Raw genomic sequence first — 13826 nt, forward strand, 5'->3', positions numbered from 1 at the left:
GTTCACCAAAACACATCATGACTACACAACCTAAAGACGATATCTACTACCCCAACAATATGAGGACGATGTAACACACACCACACTCTAGACTCGTTGGGTTGTACCATATGGGTACATCCTCTGAAACACATCATGACTACACAACCTAAAGACGATATCTACTACCCCAAAGGTATAGAAATAGTCTAGAGTAAATGTTTAATTACCTGTTGGAAGGATGAGGTGGATCTCTGGCTCGCTTCAGAGTCAGCTAAAGGCTGAGCCGGGATCATGTCACTCAGTTTCTGCAATTTAAAATACAACAATAACGTGTCAGAAATCCATTGACTTTTCATGTAGGGGACACAGATTTTAGTAAAAACAATTCACATGAGGATCTGGGCTTGTAACTCAAGACTCTATAGAAATAGTTTGAACTGTACAATATCTGCTACCCAACAATATGAGTACGATGTAACTCACACATTCTACACTTGTTGGGTTGTACCATATGGGGACGTCCACCAAAACACATCATGACTACACAACCTAAAGACGATATCTACTACCCAACAATATGAGGACGATGTAACACTCTACACTCGTTGGGTTGTACCATATGGGGACGTCCTCTGAAACACATCATGATTACACAACCTAAAACAAAATGAGGACATGACGACTGAAGTTACATAAAGTCAGTGTTCCTGACTTCTGAGGTGTGCTGTTGTTGTTAATAAAACCTGAAGCCCCATAGTAATAAGTATGGATCTACTTCCCTATTAATTAAATCATGTAAACTGATACACATTAGGTTCAATTGGAAAATACATTGGCAAAAGGAGAAAAAACACAGAATTTAGGGGCAATAAAGATCATTTTCATGTTATAAGAAGTAGATACTGCTATCAAATGGTAGGGGTATATCTTTCTACTATGATATTTAGAAACAAGTAACAGTTATATTGAGATTCAACATTTATTAAACAATATATTAATTGTAATGAGGTAAACAGGCATTTTATGTAGGCATTGGACTTGATTGAGACATGAATTTACCTTGTATAGAAATAGTCTAGAGTAAATGTTTAATTACCTGTTGGAAGGATGAGGTGGATCTCTGGCTCGCTTCAGAGTCAGCTAAAGGCTGAGCCGGGATCATGTCATTCAGTTTCTGCAATTTAAAATACAACAATAACGTGTCAGAAATCCATTGACTTTTCATGTAGGGGACACACATTTTAGTAAAAACAATTCACATGAGGATCTGGGCTTGTAACTCAAGACTCTATAGAAATAGTTTGAACTGTACAATATCTGCTACCCAACAATATGAGGACGATGAAACACACACTCTCTACACTCTTTGGGTTGTACCATATGGGGACGTTCACCAAAACACATCATGACTACACAACCTAAAGACGATATCTGCTACCCAACAATATGAGGACGATGAAACACACACACTCTACACTCGTTGGGTTGTACCATATGGGGACATTCTCTGAAACGCATCATGATTACACAACCTAAAACAAAATGAGGACATGACGACTGAAGTTACATAAAGTCAGTGTTCCTGACTTCTGAGGTGTGCTGTTGTTGTTAATAAAACCTGAAGCCCCATAGTAATAAGTATGGATCTACTTCCCTATTAATTAAATCATGTAAACTGATACACATTAGGTTCAATTGGAAAACACATTGGCAAAAGGAGAACACACACAGAATTAGGGGCCAATAAAGATCATTTTCATGTTATAAGAAGTAGATACTGCTATCAAATGGTAGGGGTATATCTTTCTACTATGATATTTAGAAACAAGTAACAGTTATATTGAGATTCAACATTATTAAACAATATATTAATTGTAATGAGGTAAACAGGCATTTTATGTAGGCATTGGACTTGATTGAGACATGAATTACCTTGTATAGAAATAGTCTAGAGTAAATGTTTAATTACCTGTTGGAAGGATGAGGTGTGATCTCTGGCTCGCTTCAGAGTCAGCTAACGGCTGAGCCGTGATCATGTCACTCAGTTTCTGCAATTTAAAATACAAACAATAACGTGTCAGAAATCCATGACTTTTCATGTAGGGGACACACATTTTAGTAAAAACAATTCACATGAGGATCTGGGCTTGTAAACTCAAGACTCTATAGAAATAGTTTGAACTGTACAATATCTGCTACCCAATAATATGAGGACGATGAAACACACCACACTCTACACTCGTTGGGTTGTACCATATGGGGACGTTCACCCCAAAACACATCATGACTACACAACCTAAAGACGATATCTACTACCCAACAATATGAGGACGATGAAACACACACACTCTACACTTGTTGGGTTGTACCAAATGGGGACGTCCTCTGAAACACATCATGACTACACAACCTAAAGACGATATCTACTACACAACAATATGAGGACGATGTAACACACACACACTCTAAACTCGTTGGGTTGTACCATATGGGGACATCCACCAAAACACATCATGACTACACAACCTAAAGACGATATCTACTACACAACAATATGAGGACGCTGTAACACACACACACTCTAAACTCGTTGGGTTGTACCATATGGGGACGTCCTCTAAAACACATCATGAAAACAAAATGAGGACATGACGACTGAAGTTACATAAAGTCAGCATTCCTGACTTCTGAGGTGTGCTGTTGTTGTTAAAAAAAACCTGAAACCCCCATAGCAATAAGTATGGATCTACTTCCCTATTAATTAAATCATGTAAACTGATACACATTAGGTTCAATTGGAAAACACATTGGCAAAAGGAGAAAACACACAGAATTTAGGGGCAATAAAGATCATTTTCATGTTATAAGAGGTAGATACAGCTATCAAATGGTAGGGGTATATCTTTCTACTATGATATTTAGAAACAAGTAACAGTTATATTGGGATTCTACATTTATTAAACAATATATTAATTTTAATTAGGTAAAAAGGCATTTTATGTAGGCATTGGACTTGATTGAGATATGAATTTACCTTGTATAGAAATAGTCTACAGTAAATGTTTAATTAACCCTTATGTTGTCTTCCGGTCTCCCGTGACCCGTTTCAAATTCAATTTATATAATAACTACGATCTAGTTTTTTTTTTATCGGAACAAGGCATCATGATATCCTCCACAACAGCTTTATAAACACTACAAACTGATTTTTGACAATTTTAGCCAAGTCTGAAGGTCTCTAAAAGAATAAGTGTATAATTGGTGTTCGGGTCTGGTTAGACCGAGCAGAATTGTTGTGGGTGACTCGGGGTCAAATTTGGCCCAATCAAGATTCATCTTTGACTTTAGACACCCCACCCCCACCATCCCACTGTAACAATAATTTTTTTCGCAACATGCACCTGGTCTCCCATCCCTCTGGCCCCCCTCCCCCCCACGGGAACTTGACCTTTCACAAAGAATATGTACACTAACACTTGAACCTGAACGTGTGCAATATGTTGTGTAATGTGTTTTGGGGCCATACAATAACATTACAACAGGATTGTATGGTTATGAATGCATTAGAAGTTAGTTATGATGTAGTTAAAACAATATTGGATGATAGTCATTATTTGTGAGTGTTTTGGACTGAGATAAATCATGGGTCAAAATTGACCCGCGAACACCATGAAGGGTAACAGCTTTCAAACACAACAAGGCTTAATTACCTGTTGGAAGGATGAGGTGGATCTCTGGCTCGCTTCAGAGTCAGCTAAAGGCTGAGCCGCGATCATGTCACTCAGTTTCTGCAATTTAAAATACAACAATAACGTGTCAGAAATCCATTGACTTTTCATGTAGGGGACACAGATTTTAGTAAAAACATTCACATGAGGATCTGGGCTTGTAACTCAAGACTCTATAGAAATAGTTTGAACTGTACAATATCTGCTACACAACAATATGAGGACGATGAAACACACACTCTCTACACTCGTTGGGTTGTACTAAATGGGGACGTCCACCAAAACACATGACTACACAACCCTAAAGACGATATCTACTACCCAACAATATGAGTACGATGTACAACTACACACACTACACTCGTTGGGTTGTACCATATGGGGACGTCCTCTGAAACACATCATGACTACACAACCTAAAGACGATATCTACTACCCAACAATATGAGGACGATGTAACACACACACTCTACACTCGTTGGGTTGTACCATATGGGGACGTCCTCCTGAAACACATCATGACTACACAACCTAAACAAAATGAGGACATGACGACTGAAGTTACATAAAGTCAGTGTTCCTGACTTCTGAGGTGTGCTGATGTTGTTAACAAAACATGAAACCCCCATAGTAATAAGTATGGATCTACTTCCCTATTAATTAAATCATGTAAACTGATACACATTAGGTTAAATTGGCAAATACATTGGCAAAAGGAGACAAAACACAGAATTTAGGGGCAATAAAGATAATTTTCATGTTTTAAGAGGTAGATACTGCTATCAAATGGTAGGGGTATATCTTTCCACTATGGTATTTAGAAACAACAGTCAGTCTTGACATTGTGAAAGTTTTTTCACAACACCTTTGTGTTAATGCAGTTAAAAAGGCATTATATGTGTGCATTGGACTTGATTGAGACATGAATTTACCTTGTATAGAAATAGTCTAGAGTAACTGTTTAATTACCTGTTGGAAGGATTGAGGTGGATCTCTGGCTCCTTTCAGAGTCAGCTAAAGGCTGAGCCGGGATCATGTCACTCAGTTTCTGCAATTTAAATACAACAATAACGTGTCAGAAATCCATTGACTTTTCATGTAGGGGACACAGATTTTAGTAAAAACAATTCACATGAGGATCTGGGCTTGTAACTCAAGACTCTATAGAAATAGTTTGAACTGTACAATATCTGCTACCCAACAATATGAGGACGATGTAACACACACACTCTACACTCGCCATTTAATTAGCAAACATCTACATGGAAGAATGACAAAAAGTCAACAAGAACAAATAGAAAATACATTTCTAATTTATTTGTATCAATTATGTTTTATAAAATGGTATTATTTATTCTTTAATCATAACTTAATAACTCATGTTCTCACTAATGCAGGATCCCATTAGCTTGATAAGCTAACTGTTCAGTGCAAACCCTGGGCAACTGCAATTAGAATTGTGTAACTTCAAGTTACTTTAACACCTCAACAAATAATGTTACAAGAGCACAGACAAAGCGTCTTCAAAGGTAAATACTGTTATAAAATTACTAAAACACGGTAAGCTCCACAAATAACATTACTTACTAGGTCTACTGAATATCTATCAATTTGGTGTTAAATTGGGAAACCACTGTTACAATTCACATTTTAAAATAATATCTTGTTACTCGTCAGTAACAACATCTTAGAAAAAGTAATGAATTACCTCAATTTAGTGTGCAATCCTTCCAGTTCTGTCAAGAGAATCTTCCACGTGGCAGGGGTCCTTTGCATGCGGTTAGCTACGTTAAGCTAATAAGCTAACATTAGCTTATCTGGCTATTCGATGTAAATAAAAGTAATGATGGAATAACTCGTTCTCTAGATTATAAGGCAGGTGACTAAAATCAGCAGTAATTCATTGTTGATGATTTTAGTTGTCTCTGAGTCCATGGAAATACATATATATTGCAGTAATACTAAAACCAGCTTAAAACATTGGAGTGTGTTTGAACCTGAAAAATATGAGATTTATGAGGACCTTTTTAGTCACGTGACTAAAGTGTGTGAAAAGTGTGTTAAGTTCCAGAAGTGACCACTAGTTGGCGTATTCATAGATGAGCAAAATCCATAAACACACTCACACACTTCATGTCATGAAATTGTGATATTTTAGGACGTTGAAGATATTTGGTGTAGGGGTATTTGGGGGAGTTTAAAACACTGTAGTGAGTTCAGAAAAATGAGGACGCCAAAAATGTCCTCATTTTTCCAAGTGTCCTGATAGTGAAGGTGTGTTATCATAAAATTGTCCTTATTTGTCATGAAAACAAGTGCACACACACACACACACCACACACACACACACACACACACAACACACACACCACACAACACACACACACACACACACACACACACACACACACACACACACACACACACACCACACACACACACACACAACACACACACACACACCACACACACACACACACACACACACACACACACACACACACACACCACACACACACACACACATCCACACACACACACACACACACACCACACACACACACACACACACACACACGTGAGTGTACAGAAACAGTTTTGGTACACAGACGAAAGCGGTGTGTGTGGTGTCATTGCGTGGTGACAACATGTGGCACTTGTGTGTGTGTGTGTATCTCTTTTGCTTCACTTGTTTACTGCTCGTGTCTCATAGAAACACACAGATCATGATCAGATGTTTCTACGATTTGCATAATTCTTGTTTATTACTATTATTATCATTTATTTGTATTTTTGGCCGTAATGTAATCAACCGTAACCACACACTCTCAGTTTGAGAATGCAGGACAAAAATCCTAAAATTATTTTTGATTTGATGAAAGTAGAATTTGGACTGGGCTAATTTAATTTCTTATGCTACGATTTGTATGCAAACTAGCTGAATAACACACTTAACAATATGAGACCAGTTTATTTAAAGCATGTTGAACAAATCTGGATAGGCTTTGGGATGACATTTATTATTTGACATACTTTTATATAAACCTTCTTCCACAGAGCAGAAGACTTAGTTTAAACCTTAAAGTGGACCTATCATGCTATACTTAAAGGGGACCTATCATGCTATATTTAAGTGATATATTGTAGGGCCATACCTATATAAGGTATATTTATACGTTTCTGTTTTCAAAATACCAAACAGATCATGCATTTTAGCCATGCCTCATTTCGCTCTATGTGCTGTTTGCTGTCTACGGGTCTGATTCTGCTGACCACGCCTCCCTGCAGGAGAGGTGAGCCGTGCTCTGATCAGCTGCTGGGCTGTCAGAAGAGGGGGAGAAAAAGAGATCTCCGTGTTTTATTATATAGAGTCGTTATTCATTTGTTTTAAGCTCAATAAATAACAAAGAAGACCTTTGACCGGCACTTTTCTAATTTCGTCCGGAAGATTTTAAACTTTAATGGACATCTTGACCGGCGAGAGAAACTGAAACTGAAACTCTGCCGCACGGTCCCCCTCGTTCCTTGGAAGAGGCGGAGAGGTGGGTGTTTGTCATCTGCTGGTGGACTAACCGGAGAGAATTACAATGCTTGCCCTCGACGGGGAGGGATTGCATTGAATTAAAGCAGCGGGAGCAAACGCTTGCCTCGGGGAGGGAGAAAGAAATGCCACAGCGGAGAATAAACAGAAGGGTAACCATGGTAACTATGGGCGGGAAGTCTTCTTCGCTGCTTTTGTGGCAGACTACAGCGCCACTTACAGGCCTGGCATATATACTACAGCGTCTCCAGCACTTTCGAACGGCAATGTCCGTGGCTGTCTCCTCCTGATTGGTGGAGTTGGCCCAATAGCCGTAGCGCCACCGTCCTGACGTCAGGACAGTGTTCAAATCTGGATCAGTTTTTTATCAGATCCGTTGCAGCCCCTTTTTTAGAGATTTGGGTATGGAGGAAAATAGAGAGGGTTGTGTTTTCTGACACTTGGTGAGTTCCCTGGAACACCGGGGACACATATTCATGTAGAAAAGACGTACAAAAGTGCATTTAGCATGATAGGTCCCCTTTAAAGTACATTAATATTCTGACCAATAAAAGGCCAAAACTATGTAAATAATAAGCTGTTCTTAACCAAAATGTTCCATAAAAGTTGTTTCTGATCATTTAACCTGCTTAAAACTAGTCTAGCATTTTAGTTTGTTCTAAATAATTGACAGGGAAGGATTTAAATGTAAGAAAATGGAAAGAGAAATGGATTTATGCAGAAAGAGACGGAAAAAATAATAAGGCAGGCAACATAAAACATGTTCAGAGATGTTGAACCACATCAGACTGCACTGTGTTTACCATGGGCGGGCCGTGTGTGTGTGTGTGTGTGTGTGTGTGTGTGTGTGTGTGTGTGTGTGAGTGAGCTATTTCTGTGTCTGTGCATTTGCATTTTATATTTTCAGAAAGGAACAACAAAGAGAATATTTGTATAAAGGCCTCGACGTCTCATTTTGATTGTGGTGTGTGTGTGTGTGTGTGTGTGTGTGTGTGTGTGTGTGTGTGTGTGTGTGTGTGTGTGTGTGTGTGTGTGTGCATGATTGTGTGTGTGCATGATTGTGTGTGTGCATGATTGTGTGTGTGCATGATTGTGTGTGTGTGTGTGTGTGTGTGTGCGTGTGTGTGTGTGTTTGCGTTTGCATGTGTGCATGATTGTGTGTTTGCATGTGTGTGTGTGTGTGTGTGTGTGTGTGTGTGTGTGTGTGTGTGTGTGTGTGTTTTTGGGCGTTTCCCTCCTCCCTCCCATATAAGTGCATCTGCAGTATTTCCCTTCTCTCTGATTATGGGATGGATGGCGGACGGTGCCAGGTTGCAACCATGGCAACCACAGGGTGTGTCGGTTTGATATCCAGGTGTGGCGCAGGTGACTTCCTGGCAGTGTGTGTGTGTGTGTTGCTACGGAAACAGCCCTACCGACAGGCTGAAGTGTGTTCAGGCGGCAGAGCTCAGAGACTCAGAGTTATAGAAATGTGCAGCTTCGATACAGAGAACAGGTGAATCACATACGAGTCTATACAAATAAGTAAACAAGTATATATATATGTATATACATATTTGAATATACATATATGTATTTTTGATTTCTCTGCATTGTGGGAAACGGTATTTCGATCTCTCTGTCTGTACACAAAGTGAAAGATAGACAATAAAGTTGACTTTGACTAGTCTCAAGTGTTTTCTGTGAAGTCAATTCCAACAGGTGCCTAGAGTTCAGGTATCTAACAAGTCATTATTCAAGACTAACAATCTAAATTCAAGTCTAACAAGTCTTCTAAGACATCTAAGACCAACAAGTTTCAATTCAAGAGGAACAAGACCCAAGTCAAAAAAGCAAAGCCCTGAATAAAGTCCCAATGAAATACCAACAAGTCCGAACAACTTCTGATTCCTGAGTTTAGGATGATCTCTATTACAAAAGATGAAAAACAAAAACAACCTACTTTCACTTCTCCTTAAACGAAAACAACTTCCTCTTTCCCCCGGACTAAGAAGACTTGAATATCACAACAAGACAAATCTCCCTTCCAGCTCCCTCACACTCCAGATTACATTACTTTTACATTACATGACATGTCACTTGTTAGACGCTTTTATCCAAAGCGACTTACATACTCAATACTGTGGACAATCCCCACAGGAGCAATTTGGGGTGAAGTGTCTCAGGGACACAACGACATGCTGACTGCAGTGGGGTTTGAACACCAACGCACAATCCACTGCGCCACACGCCTCCCTGATGGTGGAGAGGAAAACTAAAACAGGGATTTAATCATCGTTTATCGGAGGTTTATAGTATTATTTTTGAATGGATGTGAGTGTTTGACCTGTGGCATGTCACAGACGGGATAAGGTTGTTGTTTTTTATCATTTATTTATTTATTAAAATATATATTTAGGGGGGCTGCCTGCCAGGTGAAAAGAGGGAGGAGTCAGACTGACAGATAGATATTATTGGCTCTTACCTTTCTTCACCTTCTTCTGCAGTTTGATGGTGTCTGACGACTTCTTCTTGATGTCCGCTCTGGCCTTCTTGTACTCTGAACAACAACAACAAGGAGGCAGTGAGGGAGAGTGTGTGTTTGCAGGTCTGTGTGTGAGTGTGTTAGCATGTTAGCATACCTTTAGCGTGGTCTTTGTCCAGCTGACTGGCCCACTTTCTTCACTCCTCCATCTTTAGCTCCAGAGGAGAGACCAAACCCTCGGAGAGCGCTCTGAGAGGAACAGATGTTTAAAGACGTGTTTAAAAACCTTTGAATTAATGCAGTAAATACAGGGTTAGTGTTATTTCATTATTCAATAATTCAGTGTTGCTGTTACTCAGAGTGGTTTCATCAGTTGTGTATTGACCACTTATGCAAATAACTTGTGAATTTAATTGAGAGGATATATGTCAGAAAACTGTCTTCAAATGTCTCTTTTTGACCGAATAACAGACACAAAATTAAACTATCTCTGCAGATATCGTATTTTAAATAACATAAAATCACAGAAAGACTGCAGTTAAGGAGGCAAAATAATTTGGGTATCTCTGATCGATGATTTAGTGAGGTGAGGTATTACAATTACTAGAAAACTGTAATAAATTAAGAGCAGACTTTAATAAAAAACAGTGATTATACTGGAGTGTATAACAACATTATTCAGTACGTGTGTGTGTGTGTGTGTCATATGACTGACAGCTTCTCTAATGACAGCAGACAGTAGTGACAGAGGAACAGCGGTAATAATGCAACCGTGACATCGGCGATGACAAAACCCCCCCCCCACACACAACACACAGCGATGTTCTAGTTCCCACACTGTCTTAAATGTGTCATCAAACCATAATTCACACCTTCACCGGTCCTCCTCCGTACGTAATAACACACGCAATGCTACTGTGTGTGTGTGTGTGTGTGTGTGTGTGTGTGTGTGTGTCTTACGTGGTGAACAGCTTGAGTTTGGACTCGATGCTGCGGTGTCTCATGCACATCCTGGTCAGCGCCGAGCCGATCTCCTTAGTGGCTCCTGGAGAACAACAACAACAACAATCAGAGGGTGAGCTTTACTTTGAAAAATAAACTGAAATGACAGGAAACAAATAGCTCTTCAAAATAAAGCTAAACTTTTGGAGAATAGAAACTAAAAAATAAAAGCCTGCTGATGAAACAATGATAGATTTTACGACAGGTAATCCTCTTGTGTGTGTGTGTGTGTTCCATATAATGATATTTAGGAAAATCAATCAGATTAAGATCTTAAAAAGGAGTTTTGTAATGTGTGTCGAAACGTGTTCATACATCATGTAACAAAGAGACACACACACACACACACACACACACACACACACACACACACACACACACACACACACACACACACACACACACACACACACCACACACACACACACACACACACACACACACACAACACACCACACACTACACACACACACAACACACACACACACACACACACACACACACACACACACACACACACACACACACAGTGTAATACCACTTAATAAGACAATGATATATTGTGTGTACACTCAAACTCTGCTTTTCAAAACAAACACTTACAGCTCCTCTGACACAACACTTAATACTGATCACACACACCACACTAAATGGGTTCAGTCAAATTGCATGACAAACTAAGTATTGTCAGACTTGATGGATGATAGAAAGTGACTTTAATCGAATAGAAAAGGTGTGTTTTTTAACAAATACTGGCATCTCAGGGTGTGTTTTTAAATGGTCATTATTGTTTTATTTACAAAGATGTACTCACAGCATGCTATGCCACATTAGGTGGTATCAAAACTCCCAAATGAATTAACGGGAGTTGAAGAAATGCCATATTTGTTCATTAAAGAGCTGGATAATCCTTAGAAAATGAGATTTATATAAAAAAAAACGAACATTATTGTTTATAATACATTCATTCATTAAATTACTCATACGTTAACTAGACCATTAATCATAGCCAGAAGCTGTTGAAAGAGATTATCTGTGTCTCTGTTTTCTACTTTCCTACGGTTCCTGAACGCATCATTTGAGACAAACAGCTCCATATAAAAAGGAAAGCAAATCTTGGATCCTGATGCACTTTGATCTGTAATAAAGTCCCCATCCCAACAAGTTTGCACCATCGTCCCGTCGAGTTAACAGCGGCAAGGAAATGTTTTAGGAGACAATGAATTCAACACAAGAAGAGTCGGGTGATAAACTCTGATTTATATTTTAGTTTTTGCCAACTTGAAGAACATTTGTTCAGATGTGTGCGACGGAAACAAATGTTGACACAAACAGAGAGAAGGAAACAAGCTTGCATGATACACACACACACACACACACACAAGTTGCATAAAGTTAAATAAAAAAAGAATATAACAACTGCAGACAATATTCCAACTTCTCCAGTGCTAACATAAAGCGACGTAAAAATGAAAACTTGACTCTCCACTCCCCCATTTTTCCTTCCTCCCTCCCTTCCTCCCTTCCTTCCTTGCTCCCTTATGTCCTATCGCCTCCCTACCTCCCCCTCTCATTATTCCTCTGTTCTTATCCATCTTCCCCCCATTGTCCTTCATATGTCCTCTCTATTTCCCTTATCTGTTCTGCTCCAAAAAATCTCCATCATCATCCTCACAACGTGGCAGAGGGCAGGTACACACACACACACTCAGGTATTTTGCATGTGTTAAACGGTAAAGGTGTGGCGAGGTGTGTTTGGTTTACTCGCCTCTCCCTCCTGTTGCAGCTCAGAGAACATTAAGGTCTGGATCCATTGCGTTGATTAAGTTAATGCAGCTAAAGTAGACGTTACAAAACTCATGCAATGTTTAGAGTGTGTGTGTGTGTGTGTGTGTGTGTGTGTGTGTGTGTGTTCTGGATGAGGGTCTGTAAACTGTTAGATAAAGGAAAATTGTATCTGCACTATATGCTAGTTTCCTTTTCCTTTTACCAATTACTCTTTCTTAAGTTATGAAAAATGTACTATTAACAGAACTACAAAATGTCTCTTTAATGTCCAAAGGTGTTGCATGTATTTTATATATTTGTTTAATTTGAAGCTGTTGTGATTCTGTAGAATCACTCGAACGCTTCGTCATGACATTTGAAAATCTTTAGTATCACTGCCAAGCCCTGTAGGCGTAAATACTCATTTAGCAACACATGGATTACAACACGGAGCGTGTGTGTGTGTGTGTGTGTGTGTGTGTGTGTGTGTGTGTGTGTGTGTGTGTGTGTGTGTGTGTCCAGGTGCGAAGCAGTGTAGGCGTTTTGTTGTGTGTTCAGACATGTCTAATGGAGCTCAGAGTCGACGGCAGATGACTTCAGAGAAAAATGTAAGCCGACAAGATGAGACGGACTTCTGTGTGGGAGGGAGTTTGTTTTTGATTCACACATTTTGTTTTGTTCTGGTTTTAATGAGGAGTTAAATCACAGCTCTGGAGACGATGGATCCATTATGAGTAGAAGACAAGTGTGACTTTAGATTAAGAAAGATTGTTTCCTGGAAGTTCACTGCATGGTTAATAGAAGGTGGATGCTTCAACATTGGTGGGGAAATAGGGACTTACATGTTTCCTATTTATGTTATCTTGCAGTCTTTTTCTTCAACTATTTTGACGATACATTTCATTACGGTCACATGACTTCACGTCACGACCGCTAAGCTAAAGGTGGATAATGTTGGGCTATAAAGGAACAACTACAGCACGGTCACATGACTTCACGTCATCCACCGCTAAGCTAAAGGCGGCTAATGTTGGGCTATAAAGGAACTACAGCACGGTCACATGACTTCACGTCACCACCGCTAAGCTAAAGGTGGCTAATGTTGGGCTATAAGGAACTACAGCACGGTCACATGACTTCACGTCACCACCGCTAAGCTAAGGCGGCTAATGTGGGCTATAAAGGAACTACAGCACGGTCACATGACTTCACGTCACACCGCTAAGCTAAAGGTGGCTAATGTTGGGCTATAAGGAACACAGCACGGTCACATGACTTCACGTCACCACCGCTAAGCTAAAGGCAGCTAATGTTGGGCTATAAAGGAACTACAGCACGGTCA

At 39.5% G+C, this 13826-nt stretch overlaps 1 protein-coding gene across 1 annotated transcript in view; it reads right to left on the reverse strand.

Moving 5' to 3' along the window:
* Positions 1–13826, reverse strand: part of LOC117486590 (protein MTSS 1-like) — a 40351-nt gene that overhangs the window by 16721 nt on the left and 9804 nt on the right. The window contains exons 2-4 of the mRNA XM_034135102.1: positions 10676–10760; positions 9873–9964; positions 9716–9790 (exon numbers count right to left, since the gene is read on the reverse strand). The gene's annotated coding sequence lies outside the window, so the exon portion shown is untranslated. The remainder of the gene's footprint in view (positions 1–9715; positions 9791–9872; positions 9965–10675; positions 10761–13826) is intronic.

The sequence above is a fragment of the Trematomus bernacchii genome, unplaced genomic scaffold (genome assembly GCF_902827165.1).
Source record: "Trematomus bernacchii unplaced genomic scaffold, fTreBer1.1, whole genome shotgun sequence".
Taxonomy (NCBI): Eukaryota; Metazoa; Chordata; class Actinopteri; order Perciformes; family Nototheniidae; genus Trematomus; species Trematomus bernacchii.